General features: G+C 41.2%; 1 long non-coding RNA gene across 3 annotated transcripts in view; it reads right to left on the minus strand.

Moving 5' to 3' along the window:
• The window catches only part of LOC308475335, a 106,994-nt gene that overhangs the window by 33,017 nt on the left and 47,268 nt on the right, over positions 1 to 26,709 (minus strand). The window contains exon 1 of one of the 3 annotated variants that reach the window (XR_013985118.1): positions 8,709 to 8,797. The exons of the other annotated variants lie outside the window; for them this stretch is intronic. This is a non-coding gene — a long non-coding RNA (uncharacterized lncRNA). Of the gene's footprint in view, positions 1 to 8,708; positions 8,798 to 26,709 lie in introns of those variants that run through there. 3 annotated transcript variants of the gene reach the window in all.

Below are 26,709 nucleotides of genomic sequence, written 5' to 3' on the forward strand. Positions count from 1 at the left end.
GTGGGAGAAACCGTCCACCCAGTTAGGTATAGTGGCTACCGATACATGGATATGCAGCTCTCAAAACACAGAAAATGACCTGACTTCTAATCTATTTCTGCATAATTTATTTTTCAACTATTTTTTTAAAAAGTTAACATTTTTAGTTGTCTGTGTTAAGATATGTGCCCTTGTATCAGAGAAAATTCTGAAACATTTACTTTCAAAATCTATAATCCAGGACTACAGAAGCTAGTGTAATCCACAGCCCACAATATGAGGAACCATTGAGGGACTTGGATATGTTTAACCTGGATAAGAGGAGACTGAGAGGAGATATGATAGCTTGTTTTCTGCTGCTCCAGAAGCTATGGACCATGCCTAGGACTCTAACCAATGGACTCTCACAGAAGGTGGTGGCCTCTCCTTCCTTGGAGGTTTTTAAGCAGAGGTTGGATGGCCATCTGTCATGGATGCTTTAGTTGATATTCCTGCATTGCAGGGGGTTAGACTAGATGGCCCTTGGGATCCCTTCCAACTGCTGTTCTGTGATTCTCTGACTCCTGTAGGACTAAACCAACATGCACTTCAGCATTATAGCATTATAGTTATGCATAAAGTTGCAAGTCAATAGGAAAATTACATTGTTTTTATTAATGACTATGCATTCTTCACTGTCTAGATATATCTGACAATTTCACTGAGATATGAACTATAGAATAAGACTTTGGCTAGTATACAATGATAACATATTTCTATGTTTTCTTCAATGTAACACTCACTTTCAACAGAAACAAGAAATGTTTTGTCTTAATATTTTGCTGCACTTGCAATTTCCACAAAGTTTTCCTCTAAGAGTGAGCAAAACAAAGTCCTTATGTCAGTTTCTCTGTGGCATAAAATGTTACTTATACATGTGAGGGGCAAAGTTGCTTTTATAAGTCCATGAAATAAATATATCCAGTTACCTTCCCTTAATCTTCAGCCTAGTTCTGGTTATCTCTCATCTGGAAAAGGAGGATGGGAGCCTGCTTTGGGAGTTAGATGAGCAAGGTATTATTTTCAGTTTACAAATCCATTTATTAGAGCACTGCGAAAAAGATGGTTTTGATGAATTTCCATATAATACATGAGCTTTCCTTCCTGATTTTTAATTTAACTCAACTTATTTAGGTTCTAAACTTGCGAAAAAATAGTGTTATTGTTTTAGAAGATTTACAAATGAATTTTCTAAACTAGGTGTATGATGCATTCAAGACTGCCTATTCAGTGACACCAGTGTCAGATTTAGGGCAGTTCAGATCGTTCCCCTGCATAGGACGCTGAGCTGAGGAGGCACCAAATAATTATAATATGAGTACCTACTGAGAAGATGCATTAAAACGCAACTGTACCAAAAGGAATTATTGTGAAAATAAAAATATTTTGGGGGGCAGCGCCAAAAGTTGTCCTTGCTCAGGGCACCGTATTACCAAAGTCCACCACTGGTAAAACAAAAAAATCTGAGTCAGTTATCACTAGAACAATTATCTAGAATTATATCTGGCTAAATCCACTGAGCATTCTAGGAGGCTGAGCTCTGTTATCTTTTGCCCAAAGAACTCCCCAATGCTTATGAAGATCCCTCTCACATTCATGGAGCGTTTTTTTTAAAAAAGTGTGAGAGGGTGCTGGGGAGCAAGAGGAGGAATTGGGGGCAGTGGGGGAAGGGGAACGAGGACAGAGGTGCTGCTGCCAACACAGCGACAGCAGGAAGAAGAGAGACAGCTGCAGAGCTGCCACCTGCCTCCAAATTCTCCTTTGAATTTTGCAGTGCAGTTTACCAGCCAAGTGAAGTGTATGACAGCATATATACTAGGATAAACTGTGCATTAAAATACATGTATTAATGAAAATAGCAGACAAGAATGAATTATATTATATAAAATTGCATACAAAATGTATTAGAATAAATTTGCACTAAAATGCTGGTGAATTTTCACGGTGACTTTTTTTATTTTTCAAAAAACCACAAACTGGAGAACTAAACGTATGACTAGAAAAATGAGAAACCGAGAGAAACAAAAATTGTCAGATTTGCCCATCCCACAACTTTGGAATATGCATATATAGTACCTTTGGTTGGATGGGCAGTATTATTGAACAGTATACTGTTCAGGGAAGTTTTTAATATTTAATGCTGTACTGTTTTTAACATTTGATTGGGAGCCGCCCAAAGTGGCTGGGGAAACTCAGCCAGATGGGTGGGGTATAAATAATAAATTATTATTATAATATTATTATTAGGATCAAAACACCATTACATCTCTCTCTCTCCTCTTACATATCAGACAGACTTCAACTTTACTGTCTTTTGAGTAGGGCTTACTGCCAAGCAGGTTTCCTTAGGAATGCAGCCATTAGCAGACCTATCTTCCCTGACCTTTTTCAAGTTGCAAGAAAGGAGATTCTGACTAAACATTTGGAATAACTTTCTGACAGTAAGAGCTGTTCAGCAGTGGAACAGACTCCCACAAGAGGTGGTGGACTGCTCCTTCCTTGGAGCAGAGGTTGGATGGCCATCTGTCATGGATGCTTTAGCTGAGTTTCCTGCATTGAATGGTTTTAGACTAGATGACCCTTGGGGTCCCTTCCAACTCTTAAGATTCTATGTTTCTGTGACCTGTCTCTTTGCCACTCCTTTTTGTTTTGTCACCTCCCTGAACATCATATTCCAGGTCAATCAGCTCTATAGATTAAATATGAAATAAATGAATGAATGAATGAATGAATGAATGAATGATAGATATTGTATAAATGTTTTTGTTTTAAATATATTTGCCCATCCCTATTCATAACATGAAGTGTTATCCTCTGTTGGCAGAATTATATACATATGGCTATAGAGGTAGGAAATTTGAAACAGTGGGACCATTGACATTTGACTTCATTGTTTACTTTCCCCCTCTTAGGCATGCTGCCAACTGAGAATAACATTTTATGCATTTGATAAAGTGGAGCCTGGTTGACCAAATGCGACGCGGTAATAAATTGGTTCGTCTTTAAAGTGCTACAAGACTCCCTGTTGTATGTGTTGAAGGGAGCTGGCAGATAACTGTACCAAAGTCATCCAGGTTAGTATTATTGACAGTGTTGTTGTTGCTTTATGCAAATCTGAACCCGGATCTTCCTAGTCCTAACCCAACACTCAAACACATAAATAGCGCAAGAGAGGTTCAAAGGCAATTGAATCCTCACAATCACAAGTGAAATTGACCTCCGAATGCTGGCTTTCATTCTGTTCTATGTTGCTGAATTATTTGGTCACTGTAGACAGGTTGTTTCTCCAATCCTTGTAGCACAGCACTGGGAAGAGGATTTGTCATCTGTTGAAAGAATGACACACACTGTGCCACAATTATCAGTGCTGGATGCACTCATCATATTAAAATCAATATATGAAGAATAGAATGAGAAAAAATGGGACAATGTGTTTAAAATGTTATAACTGGTCCAGACATGGAAAGTGCTTGCATGTGGGATTAGACTCAATTTGATTAAAATAATCAATAATTTTGCAAGGCTGCAGTAAAGCTAATAAAAGTAGCTTTTATAACGCTCTTTTCTTAGACAATATGTCTTGGGTTTAGCATGTCAATAAGCCGTATCTCTGTGAAACAATTTAGTTGTAAAGCTCCTGTTAGCATATCTTAGCTTCTTTGTAAATCATGTTATTCTACATCCCAATCCAAAGCATTTACTTGAATTAAGTCCCATTTATTTCAGCAGGCAGCAAGTATGTATGTCTAGGATCATAGAATTTGTGATAGAAGTGAATGCTGAGACTACAATCAACCAAGCCCCGATGCTGCACAATCTCAATTCATTTAAATAGGGAATGTGCAGAACGACATGATGGCACTTAACAAATGAAATTATCTAATCCAGGGGTGAAGACTCTGTGGCCCTCCCATTATTGTTAGACTCTAGCTTCCATCAGCCCTACAAAGCATGGTCAGTAGGCAGAGCTAATAGGAATTATAGTCTTGATGGCCACTACATTTATTGCATAGGGTTTTAATGCAAGCCATCTGCTTGCCAAACCCCAGTCCTACAGTTGTCCTTTTTAAAGGCTGTTGTAGATAGTTTGGACCAGATGAAATGCCTTCTCAGTTGTCCCTATCAAGAGAAATTTCATCTGGAGTTAATGTAAAAATGAGATTCTTTCATGGCACACTTTTTATGTTCAGATTTACATTGCAACAGCCCCCAATGCCTGCTTTCACAGCCCTTGATTGCTGTGCTATTTTGTAGATAAAAAACACTTTCAGAGAAGGAGAACTCAGATTTTGACAATAATTCAGTTGGTTATTTTGGCCAAGTCCTATCTACTGGCCTCAGTTCCTCCTCTCTCTCTCCCCGCACCCCCCAGATAGATAGTTAAATTGATGAAGAAAGACAGTGTGAACTGGACAGTTCTTGAATGCAGAGCACAAACCCAGTGATAGGTCACAGGAGGAGATGCTACATTACCTGGTAAATGATATCAGTTCCTTATTCCCCATCTCCATAGTGATGATGCAGCTTTAGCATTCCCTAACACTATTCAATATACCTCTGCACAAGGAGCACATTGCTTGCTCAACCTGCTGGATCATAACTATCGTCCATAACGCGCTTTGATAGAATATGACAAGCATTCCGGCAGCCATCTTGTGCACTCATATATTTCTCTCAGTGATGTCAAGGAGCTGTGACAGTAGCAGCATTTTAGATTGTGTCTCTATAAAACCAGAGGCATACCTAGGGGTTGGCAAAAGTGGCCCCTGCAGGGGCGCAGGCCCAGGGGGCTCGCAAAAATCACCTATCATACTATGAAGTGTATGGCAGGTATGTATGTGAAAATAATAAACTCTTTGGAAAACCAAGGAAATCAAAAAAATCTGAGCTTGGTCATGATGCAGCTCTGCTGCTGAAACAACAGGACTGGCCATTTAACTCAGAAAACTGCCTGGATGAGATACCACTGAAAATATATTAAAAATAAGGACTTATTTAAAATGTAGGTGTTTAATTTTTTTAAAAAAATTATATCTTTCTTACTGCCCTGTTTTTGTTCAGTTTTGGCTTAGAGGCTTGTTTAATTTTGGGGGGCTTAGTCTTAAGGAGGGGGAGAGAGAGAGCGCCCTGGTATTAACTCAGAACAATGCAGTTAGTAGTCTAGTTTTGTAATACGCTGGGAGCATCAAACACCTGCCATAACAGACTTAGACATGTGGTTCCAAAAATATAGGACAGAGGGATAAAGGTGTGATATAAGGGTAGAGAAAGCAGACAAAAGAGAAGCTTCCTCCCCATCTCACATGAAAGCTGAGGGACAGAAGTTTCAGGATAGACCAAATGAAGTACTTCTTGACACAGCCCATAAGTTAAATTATGGAATTTGCTACACAAGATGTAGTGATGCCCGTCAAATTGGATGGATTTAAAAGGGGATTCATGGACAATAAGGCTATCAATTGCTATAGCAATATATTAACTCCAGTATTCCCCCAAGTACCAGTTGCTGGGGACCTTGAACAGAAGAGTTACTGTGCTCTTCTTCGGCTTGCAGGCTTCCCAAAGACATTAGTTGGTCACTGTTGGAACAGTGACGACAGACCTTTGGTTTGATCCAGCAGGGCTCTTCTGTAAAAATGGACAGACATTATCACACGCACAGGGATTTGATCGCAGACCTGTCATGGCATTTCTGACCCTTAGATGTCGGATTGCAGTGTTTTCCGGAGATAATTGCAGTAACCTATGGGAAAGCAACTAAGGAGCTAAATGTAAAATGTGTAAAACAAAAACAAAAAACCACACCACTCACACAGCACTGTTGCTAGGCAGATGTAAAACCAGTTCAAAGAACCATTGCCACCAAACCACCTCAAACAATCCTTTCTTTCTTCCTTTACTTATCATGCATTAGGAATCAAATGACTTCAACCCATTATTAATTCCTTGATGGCCATGGTTTAGACAAAGAAATCTAACTCACCCAAGTGAGGTAGGAGCAAAATCAATCATGCATTGGGTCTCTCTGACTAAGATTGCCTTTTTTTTCTAGCTAAGGAAAGACAGAAATTCTTTGCCAACGTGGATGTTAAGTACAAAAACCCAAATTACTGTCCATTGTGTAGCTATAAAATAAGAAGAATAAAACTTGCATGTATGCTGAGAATATTTTGTGTACCGTATTTTTCGCACGATAGGACGCACCGGACAATAGGACGCACCTTGTTTTAGAGGGGGGAGAACAAGAAAAAAAAATTCTCCCCCTCTCTGCCCAGCGCCCCTTCAGCGAAGCGGCAGGAGGCGCTGCGGAGAGAGAGGGAGAATTTCCCCCCTCTTGTTTTCCCGCTCTAAAACAAGGTGCCGTTTAAGGTGCGTTCAGGCGGCTACCTTGGAAGCCTGGAGAGCGAGAGGGGTCGGTGCACACCGACCCCTCTTGCTCTCCAGGCTTCAGATTCCTTTCGACCTGCTCTTTGGGGCTGGCGGGGGGAAGCCCACCACCAGCCCCAAAGAGCAGGTCAGGGAGCAGCGGAAAGGCGCAGCGGAGAGGCTGCTGCCATAGTCGCACGTCACTTCTCCAGCTGGGAGAGGGTCGCGGGGCTATGGCTTCTTTAGCCCCGCGCGCGCTCTCCTGGCTGGAGAGGTGACGTGCGGCTATAGAGGCTCCTGCCATAGCCGCGCGTCACCTCTCCAGCCGGAAGAGGGTCACGGGGCTATGGCGTCTTTGCTCCATAGGACGCACACACATTTCCCCTTCATTTTTGAAGGGGAAAAAGTGCGTCCTATAGAGCGAAAAATACGGTATATTGTTTTGGCCATCTTTATTACAGTCTTGTAGTAGTATCATTCCTATGCTGCGGAACTTTTCCTGAGAAAGAGTAGTTTGCTGAACACCATCTAAGAAGTTTGTGGATAAAGCAGGATTAGAGTGGGGGTTGTCTGCTTAACAGCTCACACTATCAATATATTTCACCATCTCCTAAAGCACAAGTTGTGGTTTGCCAAGCTGAGAGTGCACCACCCTGACAACAAGCTTTTATTTATGCAGTGGTTTTTAATGTCTCCAGTATGCTTGGTCAGTCATTATTAACTCATCCAATTTAAGGTTTTGTTTCACTGAGAAATGTTCCAAAACCAGAGTAATGAACAACTGTATAAACTCATTAATGGCTGTGTAGGGGAAATATAAAAAATGATGTATCACCTCAGAAGCACTGCTTTTTAGTGGGGTCAATTCACATGTCCAGCATTGAGTCATCATGCACAGAGAAATTGCATAGATGTGTGAACCAGATGTTTGTTCAAAGGTTTCTACCTACCTCTGTACAGTTTTCTAGTGTGCTATGCTTTAGCATTTGCCCCTCTTAAAAGCAGAGAAAATTGAATTGTAAAATTTGGTATACATTCTAGAAGTACCCTAGAAATCTATCTGAAGTGCATCTGAAGTTAGTTTATTAAATTTGTGGTGCTAAGTCATTTAAATCAACATGGACTTGCTGGCCATCATTGAGAGCTTCATTGCCAGCAAATCAATCCAGTTAAATAAATACTAAAGCAGTACTGTACTATGTGTTGTCCAGATACCCATGTGTTTTTAGTGTAGATGCCACTGGTCAAGTCCCAATAAATCATTTTCAGCACAACACTATTGCACGGTGATCTGGTAGTAGCATAGACAAATCTACAATCTTGATTACATTTGCAGGACAAACAGAAGCATATCCAGTAAACATGAGCTTGCACAAACAGAAGGTTATCCGTGAAGGACACGAAGCAAAAAACCGAGGATATGCGAATAATGATCACTGAGCACAATATATCTTAATTTTGTGTTGCTGTTTTTTATTCTGCTCTTTTATTGCTTACTACTGATTTATTGTGTATGTATTTCTATTCAAACTGCCCTGCAAATACTTTTTGACGTGTGGTATGTAAATCTATTAAACAAACATATATGCCTGGGCAAATGCCTTTTGATATATGCAGGAATATACATTGTCTGGTGCATTTAGACAGACAACATATCTTAACAGGTTTATGGAAAGTAGCACATGAACTAGTACACAAATATAACATAGACCAGTGTTTCACAAACACTTAACACTTGAAGCACAGTTTTCTCAATTAAAATTGGAGGTATGTACACATAAACATTTCTTCATCAGTGCCATGGATAGTGGACAAACATCATCCCAACTGGGCTGGGGAATTGATATTATTTCTTGGTGCCAAATCCTAACCCTGTGCTTCCAGGCCAATGTTAATGTTTCTGGGGTTCCCCCCTGCCCATCAGCTGTAGTGTGAGCTGCATCAGGAAATCCCGGTGGTGGCATTTCCCCTCCCCCCAGGATGATGTCACCACCCAAAAATTGGAAGAGAGAGGAGAGAGTAAATACTGCATGGGGCATACTTGCTCTGACAGGCAGAGGATGTTAGCTAAATCCTACAGGGGGCTTAATTTTCCAAAGCACATTTCAATTTCTCAGACAGCACAGTTTGGAAATCACTGGCAAACTTACACAGATGCAGGCTTGGGTTACTGTACACACATTTCCCCGTGTCTCTTTCTTTTTCCCCCCTGAACTAAATGTTCAGGCACCTTATCTCTATCAATAAATAGGGTTGGTCTACAGTAACAGCAACCACAAAGCACACACTTAACAAGCATACATACAATATTCACACAGACATACCTAAAATAGGTCTCTTCTTTCCAGAAGGTTGTCTGATGGTTTTCATTTTCAGAATACGTATCCTTTTTTCCTGAAGGATACAGATGAGCACACTGAGAATAAAGCACAAAAACAACAGAAACAGAAATATAGTAGATGCTAACTTGTGCTTATAAAAAAAAATTCTTTCACTTTTATTCAAGGAAGGAACAACCAGCAATGTTCTCTTCATAAGTTATTTTATCTGAAGATGGAAATCTGGAATTTGGTATGGGAATAAGAGCGTAGCTGCCATCAGGGCTAACTTGCCCATTAGCTACGCTGAGACCTTCGCTCAGTTTTGCCGTACAGATTTATTTATTAGTTCTTTACCAAAGATTCCTAAGCAAAATCAGCAATCATGGGATAAGAAAATGGGGGGGGGGGGATTTCTCTTATGGATCAGGAAGCAAAGAATGAAGGGGCCGACATGGCATGTATCACTGAGACTTGGGCAGAGGAGTGGGGTGGACCTGACTAAATTTGGCTGTGCTCAGTACAGCAGTGGGCCAGATTGGAGGACAGTGGGGGAAGGGAGATTGCCATTGTCAATAAAAGTGCCATTTCTTTCCCCAGAAGATATATTGATATTTGGATGATACTAGATATTTGTCTTGCATCTTGAAAAATGATCTTCGTTAAGCACAGTTCTTGATGGAGACCTGGACATGATGGAGAGTGGTGTTAGATGTATGCAGGTAACCATACATATCCCAAAGAAGGGCAGTGCCAAAGAATGCTCCAACTGTCACACAATTGCACTCATTTCACACGCTAGCAAGGTTATGCTTAAAATTCTACAATGCAGGCTTAAGCAGTATGTGGATCAAGAATTCCCAGAAGTGCAAGCTGGATTTCGAAGGGGCAGAGGAACAAGAGACCAAATTGCAAACACCCGCTGGATTATGGAGAATGCTAGAGAGTTCCAGAAAGACATCTCCTTCTGCTTCATTGACTACGCAAAAGCCTTTGACTGTGTCGACCACAGCAAACTATAGCAAGTTCTTAAAGAAATGGGAGTACCTGATCACCTCATCTGTCTCCTGAGAAATCTCTATGTGGGACAAGAAGCTACAGTTAGAACTGGATATGGAACAACTGATGGTTCAAAATTGGGAAAGGAGTACGACAAGGCTGTATATTGTCTCCCTGCTTATTTAACTTATATGCAGAATTCATTATGCGAAAGGCTGGAGAGGAATCCCAAGCCAGAATTAAGATTGCCAGAAGAAATATCAACAACCTCAGATATGCAGATGACACAACTTTGATGGCAGAAAGTGAGGAGAAATTAAAGAACCTCTTAATGAGGGTGAAAGAGGAGAGCACAAAATATGGTCTAAGCTCAACATAAAAAAAAAACCTAAGATCATGGCCACTGGTCCCATCACCTCCTGGCAAATAGAAGGGGAAGAAATGAAGGCAGTGAGAGATTTTACTTTCTTGGGCTCCATGATCACTGCAGATGGTGACAGCAGTCACGAAATTAAAAGACGCCTGCTTCTTGGGAGAAAAGCGATGACAAACCTAGACAGCATCTTAAAAAGCAGAGACATCACCTTGCCAACAAAGGTCTGGAAGTGGCTTCAGCTATCAAAGGGCTTTCAGGATTGGGAAATGCTGCCCAATAGAAATCAATCACTATTAAAATTGCAGCTGACCAGATGTGAAATCTGCCCAGTTTTAGGCCTACCATCAGGTTACATTATATGGATGCTCTTTCTTTTATACCTTGAGAGCCAGTGTGGTGTAGTGGTTAAGAGCGGTAGTCTCCTAATCTGGGGAACCGGGTTCGCGTCTCCGCTCCTCCACATGCAGCTGCTGGGTGACCTTGGGCCAGTCACACTTCTTTGAAGTCTCTCAGCCCCACTCACCTCACAGAGTGTTTGTTGTGGGGGAGGAAGGGAAAGGAGAATGTTAGCCGCTTTGAGACTCCTTAAAGGGAGTGAAAGGCGGGATATCAAATCCAAACTCTTCTTCTTCTTCTTGATCTTAAAATGCATCACAGATAAGCAAATTCAACTAGAATAAAAAGGAACAACTTCATCACCTCCTGGCAAATAGAAGGGGAAGAAATGGAGGCAGTGAGAGATTTTACTTTCTTGGGCTCCATGATCACTGCAGATAGTGACAGCAGTCACGAAATTAAAAGACACCTGCTTCTTGGGAGAAAAGCAATGACAAACCTAGACAGCATCTTAAAAAGCAGAGACATCACCTTGCCAACAAAGGTCTGTATAGTTAAAGCTATGGTTTTCCCAGTAGTGATGTATGGAAGTGAGAACTGGCCAAAAAGAAGGCTGATTGCTGAAGAATTGATGCTTTTGAATTATGGTGCTGGAGGAGACTCTTGAGAGTCCCATGGACTGCAAGAAGATCAAACCTATCAATGCTTAAGGAAATCAGCCCTGAGTGCTTACTAGAAGGACAAATCCTGAAGCTGAGGCTCCAATACTTTGGCCACCTCATGAGAAGAGAAGACTCCCTGGAAAAGACCCTGATGTTGGGAAAGATTGAGGGCACAAGGTGAAGGGAACGACAGAGGACAAGATGGTTGGACAGTGTTCTCGAAGCTACCAACATGAGTTTGACCAAACTGTAGGAGGCAGTGGAAGACAGGAGTGCCTGGCATTCTCTGGTCCATGGGGTCACGAAGAGTCGACACGACTAAGCGACTAAACAACAACAACAAGGTAACCATACAGGTTTCATGATCCTCAGCCTGATACTATTGCCTGCTCTGAACTTGTAAGCTAATTTGCACATAAAGCTCTGCCTTCCCCAGTCCTGCTCCAACACCTTCCTAGACAGATCAAACCATGTTTCTTCCCCCCCCCCCCCATATTGAATTGGCTGCCTTTTAAGATGGATAGGAATGTCTGTGTATTCCAGAGACTGGCCTACACACCACTATGAAGTCACACCCACACCATACTTTTAAAGCGCATTTAAAGCACATGGCTTCCCCCAAAGTATCCTGAGAACTGTAGTTTACACCTCACAGAGCTACAATTCCAAGCAAAAAAGTAACAAATGGTTTCCCTTATTTGACTTAAGCACAAATAATGTCCATCGTCATACTTCAGTGTACTTATAAATTTTAGCTATGTTGCAAGATGCTATGATGATAACATGTAAAATGTCAGAACACTGCAAACTTATCTGGCACTGTTAAGTGGATACCACTACAGCAGTAGCAGTAAGACTAACGCATTGAACAGGAAGTTGGATTAAATGGTCTCCAAGACCCCTCCAATCTATGATTCTGTAATTCAGTGTTACCAGAAAGGAGTAGAAGACATAACATAGATCTGTTTTGACCTCTGTTGCAAGGCATGAGCATAGTGGAGGACAGACCAGACAGTTTGAGATAATAGGATATATAACTGGCCTTGAATGAGTGACCTGAAGTTGGAGTCTTAACTTATCTAGATCACAGGTAAAAATATGCCAAAGGCAGAAATCAGGGTCAGTTTGCATAGACTGTATAATAGAAGTCTGCTGTCAGTTTCTGCAATGGATCCATAAACTGTACATTTGCCAGACAATGGGACTAGAAAATTGGAATGTGACTTAAGAGTAATTCACTCCACCATCTCTGTAATAGAAGAATTCTATAAACTTAAAATCATCCCCAGAGAAGCAGCATAGCCATTTTAGGGCAATACAGTTTGTTAACCTATTATCCTTCCAGTTAGGCAGTAATTTCTGACATTCCACATTCAGTCTTCTTTGCTGCATCTTTTTTGGTGAGGATCTAAACATCCTGTGAATAGAGTTCCATTCATGGCATGCTTCTGTTGGAGGGAAGGAGGCAGTAATTTTGCTGATCTCCCCTCCCCGCAGCAACCCCCTCTATCCCCCAAAATCTGCTCTAGTGGAGTTGGGAGCATTGGAGGTTGCTCCTGGGTGGGGCAAAATGGATGAAAGTTTTCTCTCTAACAGCAGGATCTCCCTTCTGAATCAAAGACACATCCACAAATGGATGAAGCCCCTCCATTTCTGGAAAAGTGAGTCCACATACAAGCCATTTTTTCCTGCCCTGCCTCAAGTGACATTGTGATTAGTTGCCCTCTCTCTACTTTATGAAAGAAAGGCTTTATGGAAGATCTCAATGTATTGCATAAAATTTTAATGTTCCCCCCCATCATCTTTTGAAAAGTACACAGACGATAGCTCATCTCTTTAGTATATCAACCACTTTTCATGTGTGAATGATCCAGCTAAAAAGCCATCAAACACAACTTCACCTTTTCAATGGAGCCAATTGATCAGGTGCAAGTGATGAGGTTTCAAGCATTATGCTTTTGTGATACTTTCCCAGTTCCTTCTGCCTTTTACACATGTCATGTATATATCTGTATCTTGCTGCTTTTCTTCTCCGAATCCTAAATTCCTTCTCTAAATGCTACCCCAAGTGGATGGCATTAATTTTACGGAGGCATTTTATTTTTTTTGTGGCACACTGTTGAGATACTGTAATCTCATAGTCTTCTCAAAGTTGCTGTAGCCTAAATAGTTTTCCACTGATTTCCACTCCCCATCTATATATGTTTAATACTTGGATTGTGCAATGGTGCAATCGCAAAGATGCAGATGGCTAACCCTGCCAGGAGAACCTCCTATTATTGCTACAAGGAAAGCCATTTGTGTAATGCAGCTTTAATGTCATTTAGTGTGGTTTCCCAGGTTCCTAACACTTTTATTCCCAGCACTGCCCAAGGGCTTGAAGGGAGGAAATTGTTCAAGACCACAGAGTAGAGCTGGGACAGGCATGCAAGCAGCAGTGAGGAAGGGATAGCTTCTGCTGCTTTGCAGGATCCTAAGGTTGTCACAAGAGTGCCAACTGTGGCCTCCTGCCAGTGCTGGGACCTGATTGTAGCAGCTCAGACACACAGCATCACATAGGATTAGCAACAAGTCATTAATGAAAATGTTGAACACCACTAGATCCTGGACAGATCCTGCTAAACCCCACTTGTTAGCCACCTTCCATTGATTCTTTCATTCCTCTTAGTAGTGTTAAGCTTAGGGTCGCCGCATTTCAAAAAGTGAAAATCCAAACACAAAATTTGTTGAGTTTTTTGGCAATTTTTTTTTGCAAAATCTTTTTTCAAAAAAGTTTTTGAGCTATTTTTAAGGAAAGTTGCCAAAACCTACACTTCCAACACTGATTGCCATACATCCATATTTTCCCAGAAATTCGAGTGATTTCCGCCCAGACACTGTTTCTGACAGCCAAATCCTGGTTATGTCTGGCAAATTCTGGACATATGGCAACCCTATGTTAAGCAAATGCAGATTTTCAGACAGCTGGACCTGAACATACAGTTTTTCAAGCAGCTGGGTGATGTAATACAGCATAGTCTAACCCACATTTTTGCAATTTGCCATTATTGAAGGCCTTGCTGAAACTGGTATGTGTATTTGTAAATTTGGCCCTTTTGATTGTAGCCACCTGGTAGGTATTCACCCACAATCACCGTACCCAATGACATGGAACCTTGTCATTGCATGTATGTTGCAGGTGTATGTTTCAGCAGGCAGATGGCAAGGGTGAAGCTTGCCTCTACCTGCCTTCTACATGCTCATTAAACATGTGGAGAGCAGCTGGGAACAGTTTGGAGTATGTCATTTGAATTGGGGAGCAAGAGAGCTATGTTGTGTCTGAAACTACAGGACCCTGAGATATAGGAGTTCTCTCTGATGCAGGGCTGGTGGAATTGCTGCCTCTTGTTGGAAAGTCTGCCTACCTCTAATCGCTCAGCTTTTATATTGGTAAATGAAATCACTATTACAAGCAAAAGAAACTCAACCATGGATGGACAGAGAAATATATCTGACACATTCCAAATTGTGCTGACAGATAAGGACATTAGTTTGGCTCTTCAATATTTGCTGTTAACATACCCATGCTTGCTTTTGCTAATCATTCTGTTTTATTGTACCTCTGCTGTTCTCAGTGTAGAAGCCAGACCACCTAGCGGTACAGGTGTTTATTATACCCTGGCTCTTCCTCTAAGAATTTCAGAGTGGCTTACACATGGTTCCCAAGATGTATCCTACCCAGATAGCTTACAAGTCCAGACTTGCTCAGCTTCAACAGCAGGACTACATCATCATGAGCCTTCAGGAGACAGGAACTCCCTATTGAACAACGAATAGAGGTTTTATATGTTAATACTAGAAGCCCCTGAGCCAAGATGGGGGAACCTAGAGTGCTTGGTGCTAAACAACAACATAGTGGGCATATCAGAAACCTGATGGAATGGAGAAAAACAGTGAGACACAGTTGTCTGTGGGTATGAACTCTGTTGAAAGAGCAGAAAAGGGCACATTAGAGACTGTGTCAAACAGGGGATTCAGTTCAACAAAGTGGAAGAAACTCTTCCACAGAATTGCTGCGGGTAACAATACCAGGCATGAAAAGTAATTTAGAACAAGGGGTGTACTATGGCTATTTGACCAAAATGATGACTGTGAGATGGAGAAATAAATCAGGGAGGTGGCTAAAGAGAAAGTGTTGTAAGAATGGGCAACTTCACCTACTTTCAGATCAATTGGGCAAATGCATGTTCAGGTCACAACAAAGACAGTTACTATTATTTATGTAGTACAGTACCATCCATCTGCATGGCATTTTACAGAGTAGAACAGGATAGGTCACTTTTTCAGAGGGCTTACAATCTATAATCTGACAAGGGAGACAACAGAGAAGAAGGTGGTAAATGGGAGTAGAGATAAACAAGGAGCAAATATGTACAATTTCAGTTACAGTGAATTAGGCTCAGTTGCAGCAGGGAGAGGAGGGGACTGTGTCAAAGGATTCACCGAAAAGGTGGGTTTTGAAGAGGAAATTAGCATCACATAGATGTTCTAGGTTATGTTCCAAGATTAAGGGGCAGGAAGAGAGAAAGAGTGGTGTTATTTGGGAGAGAAGGGTAAGCTGCATAGCCAAGGGTGGTAGAGCTGGAAGAGCAATGGTGATAGGCAGGGATGGTTAAGAGCAGAGAGATGGGGATGAGATTCTACTGGAACTGTGAATGGAAAAGTTATTAGCATGAGGACATAAGGAAGGATGTCACATGATCAGGGCAGTAAAAGAGCTTTGTTTACTTCAGCAGTAGACTCCTATACAAAGGTGAGACAGTACAAACCAGAGAGAATACAGTGACAATAGACGAAGTGTGAGATTACTAGCACTAGAGATGATGTAAAGAGAGAAGCTAGATGACTTGGGCATGGACTAAATATCATTCATATATATACATATATATGTATGTGTATGTATATATATGTGTCTGTGTGTATATATATATATACCACTTGATTATAAGTAAACCTCTACACCTCTCTCTCTCTCTGTGTGTGTGTGTGTGTTAGGAGAGAGAAAAGGCAAAGAGAGAACAAAGACTCATTCCTGTCTTACAGGGTAGATTAGCTACAGATGGGTAGCCGTGTTGGTCTGCCATAGTCGAAATAAAAAAATTCCTTCCTGTAGCACCTTAAAGACCAACTAAGTTAGTTCTTGGTATAAGCTTTCGTGTGCATGCACACTTCTTCAGATATTGAGAATGAACTAGGACAAGGGGAGGAAAGTAAAGGGCCGAGGAAGGGGAAGGAAGAACTGGAATAAAATGGAAGAGGCGGGAGTGAGAAAAAGTCAGTTCAGAATGGATGGCTTCCATTTTAATACAGCAACATCCTTCAGTCAAATTATTTTGTGTTTACAAAAAACCAAAAAGTTGTTTAAAACTCAGCCTGGTAATAAGATAGTTTGTTTACTACTCTCACTCTAAATACTAAATACCAAGTAATAAAAATATTTCCTGCTTTGGGGAGCCTATTTCAGGACTAACCATCTATTTCTGGAATCTTATGCCTATATCTGTGCAACATCCTTCAGTCAAATTATTTTGTTTACCAAAACAGCAAGCTGCTTAAAACTCAACCTGTTAATAAAATAGCTTGATTATGTGCATGGAAAGCTCCTTCAGAGTAATTAATGTTATGCATATACCAGGTTGGCAGCCAAATTTGGCTTAAAAAAATTAAATTACAAAAGGAGTTAATTTGGAATTCGTTTATGGGAAGAAAACATGAAAATATTTTTAATATCATATCAAATCATAAAATTTGATATGGAAAACCAGAGTGTATAACTTGAAATTTCAATATAGGACAAAATAAAGATGAAAGCCCACTCTGGGTGGCTCCCAGCAGAATAGTAAATATACACGATATACACATATTAATGATACAGGTGTTAATAGAAAGCTCAGTCGTTTAAGTGGCTTTGAAAATCCAAGCACCATTCAAACCATCAAATATTTAGCTATCTACATTATATAAATTGCAGAGCCAAATTCTGTGCATCTTGCATATGTTCAGAATCCTATTGGCATCAACACAACCAATCAGCTTGCCAAAATGTATGTAGTTGGTCCACAATCCCATGTGATCAAATGTTATTGTAACAGAGACCACATTAGCTGTCTCTTAGTGCAGACCCTATCAGCCTGAGCTTCCACAGCCACAGCCTGCCATGAAACCCTATTGGCAGGATTGGCAGCAACAACAGCAGATATGTTCTATGATAATATCTTATTCTCTTGTTAATTATGTTGTTTTAAGTGTGCATTTTTATTTGGCCTCTTTTGGTAATGTTTTCTTTTGAACTCTTTAAGATAAAATTTTCATTGTTCACTAACTTTGCTGAATTAAATGTCCGTCCTGTAGTTGGCCACCTTTGTAATGTTTTAATTTTGAAGTCTTTTAAGATAATATTTTAGTTTTCTGTTAATTATGTTGCATTGAATGTCTACTTTATATTTGACTTTCTTCAGTAATGTTTTATTCCGGATTGTTTTATTTTATGCTTTGAGATTCTTTTCTTAAAAATACAAAGTGGTATAGAAATTAAATTATTATTATTATTATTAATAATAATAATAATAGAAAATCTCATGAGAGAATACACACACACTGTATATACACACAATAAGTGCAAAATCATTCCTACTTAAGGATATACTTTAGGCTCTTCTTTTATTTTCCTCAAATGAACATGAAAAGTGTGTGGATCATGTCGTTATATGATTTAGTCCAGGGGTCAGCAAACTCTGGCCCCTGGGCTGGATCATGCCCGCCAGGGTCCTAAATCCAGCCCGCGCTGCGAAGCCGGAACCTGCCGCAAAGCCGAGACTCCCGGCAATGGCAATGGGAGGAATAGGCTGAGTGGCGACGGCTCTGCCAATCAAACACCGCACCTGGTTTACCTCAGGCGGCGTGCGGACATCTCTGTCAATCAAACGCCGCTGAGGTAAACCAGGCACGGCGTTTGATTGACAGAGCTGCCACTACTCGGCCTCTTCCTCCCGCCGCCGCCACCGCCCTGGTGCTCCTGTGGGCCAGAGAGCAGCGCAGATGAGCTCTCTCTGCCTACCCGCTTCATGAGAAGGAGTGGCGGCGGTGGCAGCCCCTGGCAAAGTAAGCAGAGCGCCTTCTTTCTCTAGGCAGGGAGGAAGCCAGTTTTGTCCCACCGCTGCCAGCCCTTTGGCAAATGAGGCAGGCGGCAAACCAAGAAGGCGGCTGGGGGGGGGACTACTTGCCCCCCTCGCAGTGTGCATAGGAGTTCATTTTTTTATTAAAAAAATAGTCCGGCCCTCCACAAGGTCTGAAGGACAGTGGACCGGCCCCCTGCGGAAAAAGTTTGCTGACCCCTGATTTAGTCACTAGGTTATGTGCTAGATTGTAGGAAACAGTAACTTTCTTGTCTAGCTTTCTAATGGTATGAAAGCCTTGGTGTCAGAAGTAAAGTTTATAAAGCTACAAATTCCTAACATGACAAAGAAAAGGGCACAGTTCCCTGCATCTGAAACCTTCACCTTTAGTAGTACTTTCTAAATGGAAGGAAATAATTGCTTGCTTCTGCCAGGCCATAAACCTCCACAAGGAAAAATGAATAATGCAGGTAAGCTTGGCACTTTATGTCATGAGAAAGAAGCAGAAGAGGACCACAAGCACAACTCTGAGAGAGTTTGTGTCAAGTCTGAGGCCCATTTCATCTCCAGGCGGGAATGTGGTTTATGCGAGGATCTACTTCTATCAAAGAGCTCAGAAGCCAAGGGATATCTTATTGAGTCATTTGTTAGGGCCAGCCTTGTATGAACACTGTGAGTTTTCTGATAAAAAGGAGAAGCATCTTAGAGACAGAACAGTTCTTGGAATTCTAGACAAAGGGTGCTCTAGAAAAAAAATGCAGCTAATAAAGAACTCTTAGCTCTTCACAAAGCCACAGTGGTGGCAAAACAATCAGTGTTGATAAAAACCCAGAACAGGGAGCAAAGACAACGTCAGAGTGACTTGGAAGATGCAATTTTTACATCACAAAACCCTAGAAGCAGCAGTAGCCATTTTGAAAAGGACAAATTAATTCCTCAAGTCTCTCTGCAGGGCCATCACAAAAGAAAGCCCAGAAAAGAAAATCCAGCAATTTGAAAAGCACTCTGCATGCTGTTTTCAGATAGCATGCACAATATATGAAACATTAGAGGGGCCCTGTAAAGGGGCACAGGGCAGCAAATGTTGCTGTTTTTTTTAAAAAAGTAGTTTTGTTAACATATGTCATACCAGATACTAATCCACCTGTTTTATGAGGAATGGGGAACTACCTTGGTCAGTGGTTCGTCACACAAACCACTTGAAAACTGCTGCGGGTCTTGGTGGACCACTTAATAATTTCTTTGCCTGATGTAGCAATTGCAATTCCAAAGAATTCAAATTGTAATGCAATCATATACAATATAAGAAATAAAAGAAGCAATAAAATACAATTAAAAATCAATATGAGTAATCTATGTGATGGGTATGCCATTGCCTGTCTTCAACCACAGCTCTGCAGACAGGCTGCTGACAACCTGAATGACGCTTGGAGTCCACCGGTGGTACGAAGAATACAGTTTGGGAACCCTTGATCTAAGTCTAGGTTGATATTTTCAAGATATATTAACAAAAGTGCAATCAATAAACCCATTGCAATATCCACCATGGCCTGGCTTTGAGGACCAGATAAGACATTGGCTTTACAAAGATAAATGGCATTATCATCAATGGCCCAATCATATAGTTTAATGATGCCAATAAGGTCCCATTAAGTTAGCACTGATAGAAGGAGCCATGCAATAGGTGAAGTGCTACTACAGCTGCATGGTTCAGAATGGATGCCAATCACATTCTGCTCCAGAACTCCTACCAAAGCAGAAAAACACTATGCACAACTCATAAAGGAGTCTGTTATTAGCATTTAGGCATGTAGAACTGTCTGCTACTGCCAGTAGCCCTCGTTACTATCTTCAAGTAAGCGATGAGGCAGAAAGCAGAAGAACATATTTATACAGAATGAGCTACCCACTGTTCTTTTAAGCTACATGTCAACACCGGTGATTAGCCCAGCAAAGCTGCTAATGGGAAGACAAATCAGAAAACCTATTCTAGCCCTAGGGAAGAATCTCATTCCAAAGTAGCCTGGTGTAAAAAAGGTTGCTGCTTTCATATTACAAAATCCATAGAGGTTATGAACAGTGCTGGCCCGCCCATGAGCCAGACTGAGGCAGCCACCTGAAGCTGCTTTTTGAGAAACACAAATGCAGCACACGAATATTGGGAGGTATCTGCTATGTTTTACTCTCAGTAGACCCACGCCTAAATTAGGGCCATTACTTTCAACAGGTCTACTCTGAGTAAAACTGAGGAAAACTTAGTTGAATACCAATTCTTTTGTTCCTGAGCACTAACTATGGGAATTATGACTGGAACTATTTGCTATTTCATGCAAAATAACTGGACCATTTAGTGTCATTCAGGCAAATGAAGTTATGAAGTTTATAAGTTCAAATTATTCAGGCTAAGCTGAGTTGCTGGCTGTGTTATTAACCAGTAAAATAAGGTAAATGAAATTCAAATTTAAAGAAAGGCTGCAATTTTGTATTGGGTTAATGCTTCCAAAAACTGTATTTTAAATAAAAACAATAGCAAAGATGCTATAGATCATGGTTCCATTTGAGTTTAACTCCTGGGATCTTCCTCTGATGATTTCTATGCTCATACACCAGGTCCACTGTCATATCAGAAGAGGCATGTCCAGCCATTGTGGTTTATCTCAAAGATGGAAACTTGCATCTGATTCTTGCCCTTCCCCATTAATAAAAGCACACAAAAGGCTTTTATTCTCTAGGTTCTGTTAGAAAATCTACTGCTCTTTCTCCTTGGTCCATCTTTTCTCATTCCTGTCCACTTTTTCACTTTCTAATAATCGGTTTATGATGGCTTATTAATCTGAATTGCTTGTCATATTTTTTACACAAAATGCCCTGGGCACCAATTAGCAGATTAAAAAATGGTGGTTGTTGTTGTTAGTGGCCGCCTTTTTCAGAAATCTTGGGTGGGTCTATCAAAGACAGGTAGAAAGCACTGAAAGTCAGTTTATGATCACTCCATACAATCCAGTAGTTACAAATAGAACCCAAATGCAGATTGGACGGTGAGGAAGATGTGATTCAGCCACAGGACTGTTGAAATCAGTGTTGTGCTGGGTAATTATTATTTACACAATGCCCCAGAAGCCAGTAGTTCTGTTTATAAAAAACAGTAAACATGGGAGAGAATCCCTCTGTGAAGCTGGCAGAAGGACTAATGGCCCCCTATGTGTACCTTTATTGATTATTCTCTCACATTCTAAAAGCGCTGAATAAAATTAAATAATGAGAATACATTTCTAATTATTTTACAAAATTTCTAGACTGCATTCCTTCTAAAAGTACCAATGTTAGTTTATGATTAAATACTTATAAAATCAGCACATAAAACAAGCAAGCGATAAAACACAATTATTGATATCAAGAACAGAACAGAAGTAGAGAGAATGACTCAACGCTTAATTGTGAAAAAGCCAACAGCCTGGCCAAATAACTATGTTGATACTTTAGATAAAGTTAAGATGGAAGGTAGCCTCACAGGCCTTCCTGGGAAATGTACTCTCTGACTATGTCAGGGAACTGCCATCAGTGCCGGAGGGAGAGAGCAAGCTCCAGAGGGATTCCAGAGAGCGTCCCGGGATTGGGAGAGGCAGCCCATCTTCTGGGGAAGAGAATCAGCGTAGCACCAGTGGAGAAGGGGGGCAGATGGGGGAAGCGGTGAGGCGGTCCCATGACTCCTTGCCGGGGACCAGCGGGGAGAGTAAGGGTCCTCCGCTGCCTATGCCCTCCTTGCGCAGAAGGCTTCCGCGCAGGGAGAGTAGGAGGAGACTAGGCGTCAAAGAGCTTCTTTGCTGGAAGAAGTTTAAGAAACGCCCACTGACGGATTCTGCCAGCGATTGAGACAGCCACGGGTGAGTGGCTGTCCGGACAGAAAAGGTTCACTCAGGCAACCCAGCCAGGTGTTTGCACCGGCTTACGCACGAGCAACCCCTAGAACCATTACAGACTATAACATACCCTCCAACATTTCTCTGATGAAAATAGGGATGTCCCATTCCATAATGACTATTTATACTCCACGCATCTTACTGGGTTGCCCCAGCAGCTTCCAACATATATAAAAACATAATAAAACATTAAACATTTTTTAAAAACTTCCCTGTACAGGATTGCCTTCAGACAGCTCGGGAGTTGAATAACTCCATACCAACCAACACTTCTCCAGTGAAAATAGGGATGTCCTAAGGAAAAGTGGGACATTCCGGGATCAAATCAGAAACCTGGACGGCTTCTCTGAATCAGGGACGTCCCTGAAAATAGGGACACTTGGAGGTTCTGCTGTAACACTACTATGCAGTTGAACTACTAGAAGATCAAAAAGAAAGGCAAGCAATTTTTTGTTTTGCCCATCAGGAAGACAAGGGTGGTGACCTGTCACCATATTCAGAGTTGCCACCCAACCAGAAAATCAACAAAACCCTTCCCAACTTTGCCTTTTATTTATTTTTTGCTTTGACACCAATTGCCAGAAAAGCATGGGTTGTCCTTTCTCTTTCAGCTGTTCTGTTTTAGCTGTTCACCTTAAATGAATGTCCTGTTTTTGTCCCTTGCCCCCCCACAAGATCTGTTCTTCACTCTGCATGTGATTCAGAGGACTCTTTCTCCAGCCCCTGTCCAAGCGGCAGCATTGGCAATTCCAACATGATATTGTTTATGTTGTTTTATTATTAATATTTAAATAATTGTATTTTAGGAGGCACAACACATGCATGTGAATAACCCCCCCTTTTTTTTTTACATTGAGGTTTGTGAGAGCTCTGTGAGGAGGATTTCAGTAACAGGCCCTTAGGTAAGAAGCCTCTGTGTAACCCCTACAAAGTCAACTTGTTAAGTCTACAGGGACATTCCCACCACCACCACCACAACCACTGTGCACAGATGACACTAATGGTGCCTTTTGAATTTCCTAGGTCTTGTATGTTAATTAAAAACCTACATTAATTAAAGCATGCTTCCAGTTTAAAAATACTTATTCAGGGATAGCCCTGGCCATTTTGTGGGCTGAGGCAAAGGACAAGATGGTGTCACCTAATTTCCAGAAGCTGGCTCGCGCATGCGCAGGAGGGGGATGAATTTTACACCAAAATTCTTCCACAGTATCAAAGGTCCTCGGGATAGCTTTAGAATGGGCCCTGGTTAGGTTGCATAACATACATAGCTCTGTTCCCACCACCCCACACCATTTCCCCTCCTCCCCTAGTAACTGCCACCTGAGACAGTCGTCTCATTCTTCCTAATGGCAGGGCCAGCTTTCGTTATGCTTTTTATCTTGCGTTGACATATTTAAGTGCACACAGCTGTGAAAGGTTTTTTACCATATTGTTATTTATTTATTTATTTGTCAATTTGCGTGCAATCCTTTTATCTCACTCTTCTTCTTCAAAAATAAAACAAACCCCACAACAAACCAGAGTAGTTCATGTGGGCTTCTGAGCAAACCTTCACTGAGACACTGATTATACACAAGGCCCATAAACAGGCAAGCATTGTGAACAAGCCACTTCATAAAGTCTCCAAGTCCCACTAAATTCTTTTGGAAAACTCCTTCCCAAATACAAAACACATGTTTATATCTAGATGAGCACAGTGTGTATGTGTGTAAGGAATACTGATATATTGCAAGTAGTCCTATGCTTGCTGTGATAAGTCTACTTGGTATCTGTGAAGGGGGTGTAAGTTAAGAACACGGCACCTAGGAAGGGGATGTTAGTGATCTGCTGGCGGTTGTTTCTTTTATGAGTAATCTCACAACCATCTCCTTTATGGCAGCTGGTATCCCTTTTTAAGGAGGTATTTTCTACCTTCTGGACCCAGCCATTTCCTCCTTTCTCAATGTTATAAGCCAAGGTGGATAAAGTTGAGGTGACCCTCACATTTCTTAGGATCCTAAGGTTGCAGGAATTGAAATTCAACCAATAGACTGATGATGCTCTGTGTACATTTGTTTCAATAGTGGCATCTAAGTTAAGTGGGGGGGAAACAATGATTTTGCTCTCAAAATATTTAGCTAACATTTCACAGCGAGCCTCTGGAGGTTCCTATAAGTCTCTTAGTTGGTCAAGTCAGTGATGGACCCAAACCAGTTGAAACTCCAAACCAGCTCTGATTATAGTGTGCAAGAGGTTTTTCCTAATATTTAGTCAAAACCCTCTTTTGCGTAATTTGAACTTGTTGCATTGTGTCTTACCCTAGGCAGAAACAAATTTTCTCCATCATCTATGTGACAGTCCTTCAAATATCTGAAAATGGCTATTGTAGCATCTGTTGTACAAACGAAACATATCCAGCTTTTTCAACCCTTCAAAAAGATGTCATGCTCCATTGCTACTTGAACATTCAGTATTCCCCACTAAGTACTACAAATGGTAAGAAAGTAAACAGTGTATCTAACAAACATAACAGGAGGGCAGAAGCTTAAGACAATTCATGAAGAATAGATAACCTGGAACAATTTATCTCTGCCCACTCTAATATTGAGCAGGGCTTTTTTGGAGCCAGAACTCGTCAGAACTGAGTTCTGGTACCCGTTTGGTGCGTTCTGTCACCTCTGTAGCGTTGCAGTGCCATTCCCCAACACATCACTTGCGGCTGTGGGACAGAGGTAGGGGGTGGCATGGTGCTCTCCAATGTATATTTTTTGGGTGTGGCGGTGTGGTGAGCGGGTGAAGAAGAGAAGTCCTCTCCCTTAAAAAATCTCAATAACTTTGGGTGGGTGCTCCCCCTAAAAAAGTGTCAAGAAGTTCCAGCACCTCTTTTTCTAGGGGGGAAAAAAGCCTTTTTCATCTTTTGAGAATATAACTCCACAGATGTTTCCTTCCATTTGGGGAATTTATGATGAGTGTGAGGTAGGCAAGTTTGAACCCTACTCTTACTTAAATAATTATGAAAGTATAAGCGCTTTCCAAATTAGACATATATTGGAACATTCAGTGCACATCAATACTTAAAAAAGTAGATTAAGCCTATACTTTCCTACATGCATTCATACTAGACACACATGCATATGCATACACATTTTTTCTCTTAGTATTCCTTAATAAATGTCTTTCAGGGCTTACACTGCAAAGCACAGGAGGCAGTAAAATTATCCTGAGAGAGCATAGATGACTGAAGCAGCCTAAAATGTTATCACAGCAGATGTTATATCATGTGGCACAGCCCTTTGTGGCCAGTGTCACTGACTACAGATGGTGGACAATTTGGTCAAAAGCTCTGCCATCTTAATATATCTCAGCACGCTGCAGAGAAAAGTTCTGGCTCAAACCTTTTGTTGATGTACCAAATTTCTATGGATATGGAGGGTTTTTTCTCCTTCCCCCCTTTTTTCTCTTTTCTTTTTTTTACACAGAAAGCACTCAGGCATGAGTTCTCTACTTGCTTTCTGGCATGATGCATTTCCAATAGTGCTGCATCATGCAACTATTTTGAATGTTCAGATTGGCTGGTTAAGTATTCTAGACAACCTCAGAGTTTTGAGAGAATAAATGATAAAGTAATCAGATTATAATGGCATACCAAGTAGGCCCAAAGTAAAAGAATTGTCACAGGGAATGTCATTGTCACCGGGTTATCAGCATTCCACTTGTCTCCTCAGAGGTAGCACAGTCCATGGTGTAAAACATGATCCATGAGGAGAAAAGGAAGGGCTATCAAGAGCCATCTGATGAAGATGGGGTGCATTGGCACCAGAGGGGCTTTTATTGCCACCAATGCATCACTTGGGGGCTGACTGATTATCATTTAGCCATGAGATGAGTTGGTCTCACCATCTCTAGAAATATAATAGGTACAAAAAAGATGTCTTGAAGCAGTTTTGTCCTCTAAAGTTTTGTCATAATGTACTCCTGTGGTGGTAATAACATCATAATTTCCACCAATCTTTGTTGCTATCACATGGAGATCGCTTTGGGGTTTTAACGTATTGCAAGAACAGCTAATTCCCAGTCAAAGAGCCAGTGCTTTTTTTCTTTAAAAAATGTTTAGGGGTACTCTCATTTTCCTACTCTCACGGGGCACGGAAACACCGTTTACCTTCCTGCCGCAAGTATTTATCTACTTGCACCAGTGTGCTTTTGAACTGCTAGGTTGGCAGTAGCTGGGACAGAGCATCGGAAGCTCACACCGTTGTGCGGATTTGAACTGCCGACCTTCTGATCAGCAAGCCCAAGAGGCTCAGTGGTTCAGACCACAGGGCCACCCGCATCCCTAAGGTGCATAGTATCCAAGACTGATCATGTTATTTTAGCATCTTAGGTAGAAAATGCCACAAATTCCTTGTTCTTCTCCTGGCAGTAAAAATAGAACAATGCATTTGGAATTCCCTCCCTGGTGAGACGTGCCTGTCTCCCTCGTTATTTATTTTAGTCAGAATCTAAAAACATTAGCGTTTACACAGGCATTTGGTGGTTGAAAGACATTATTTCTGGCAACTTTGAAATTATTAATTT

This window comes from Podarcis pityusensis, assembly GCF_964106645.2.
Source record: "Podarcis pityusensis genome assembly, chromosome: 1".
Classification (NCBI taxonomy): domain Eukaryota; kingdom Metazoa; phylum Chordata; class Lepidosauria; order Squamata; family Lacertidae; genus Podarcis; species Podarcis pityusensis.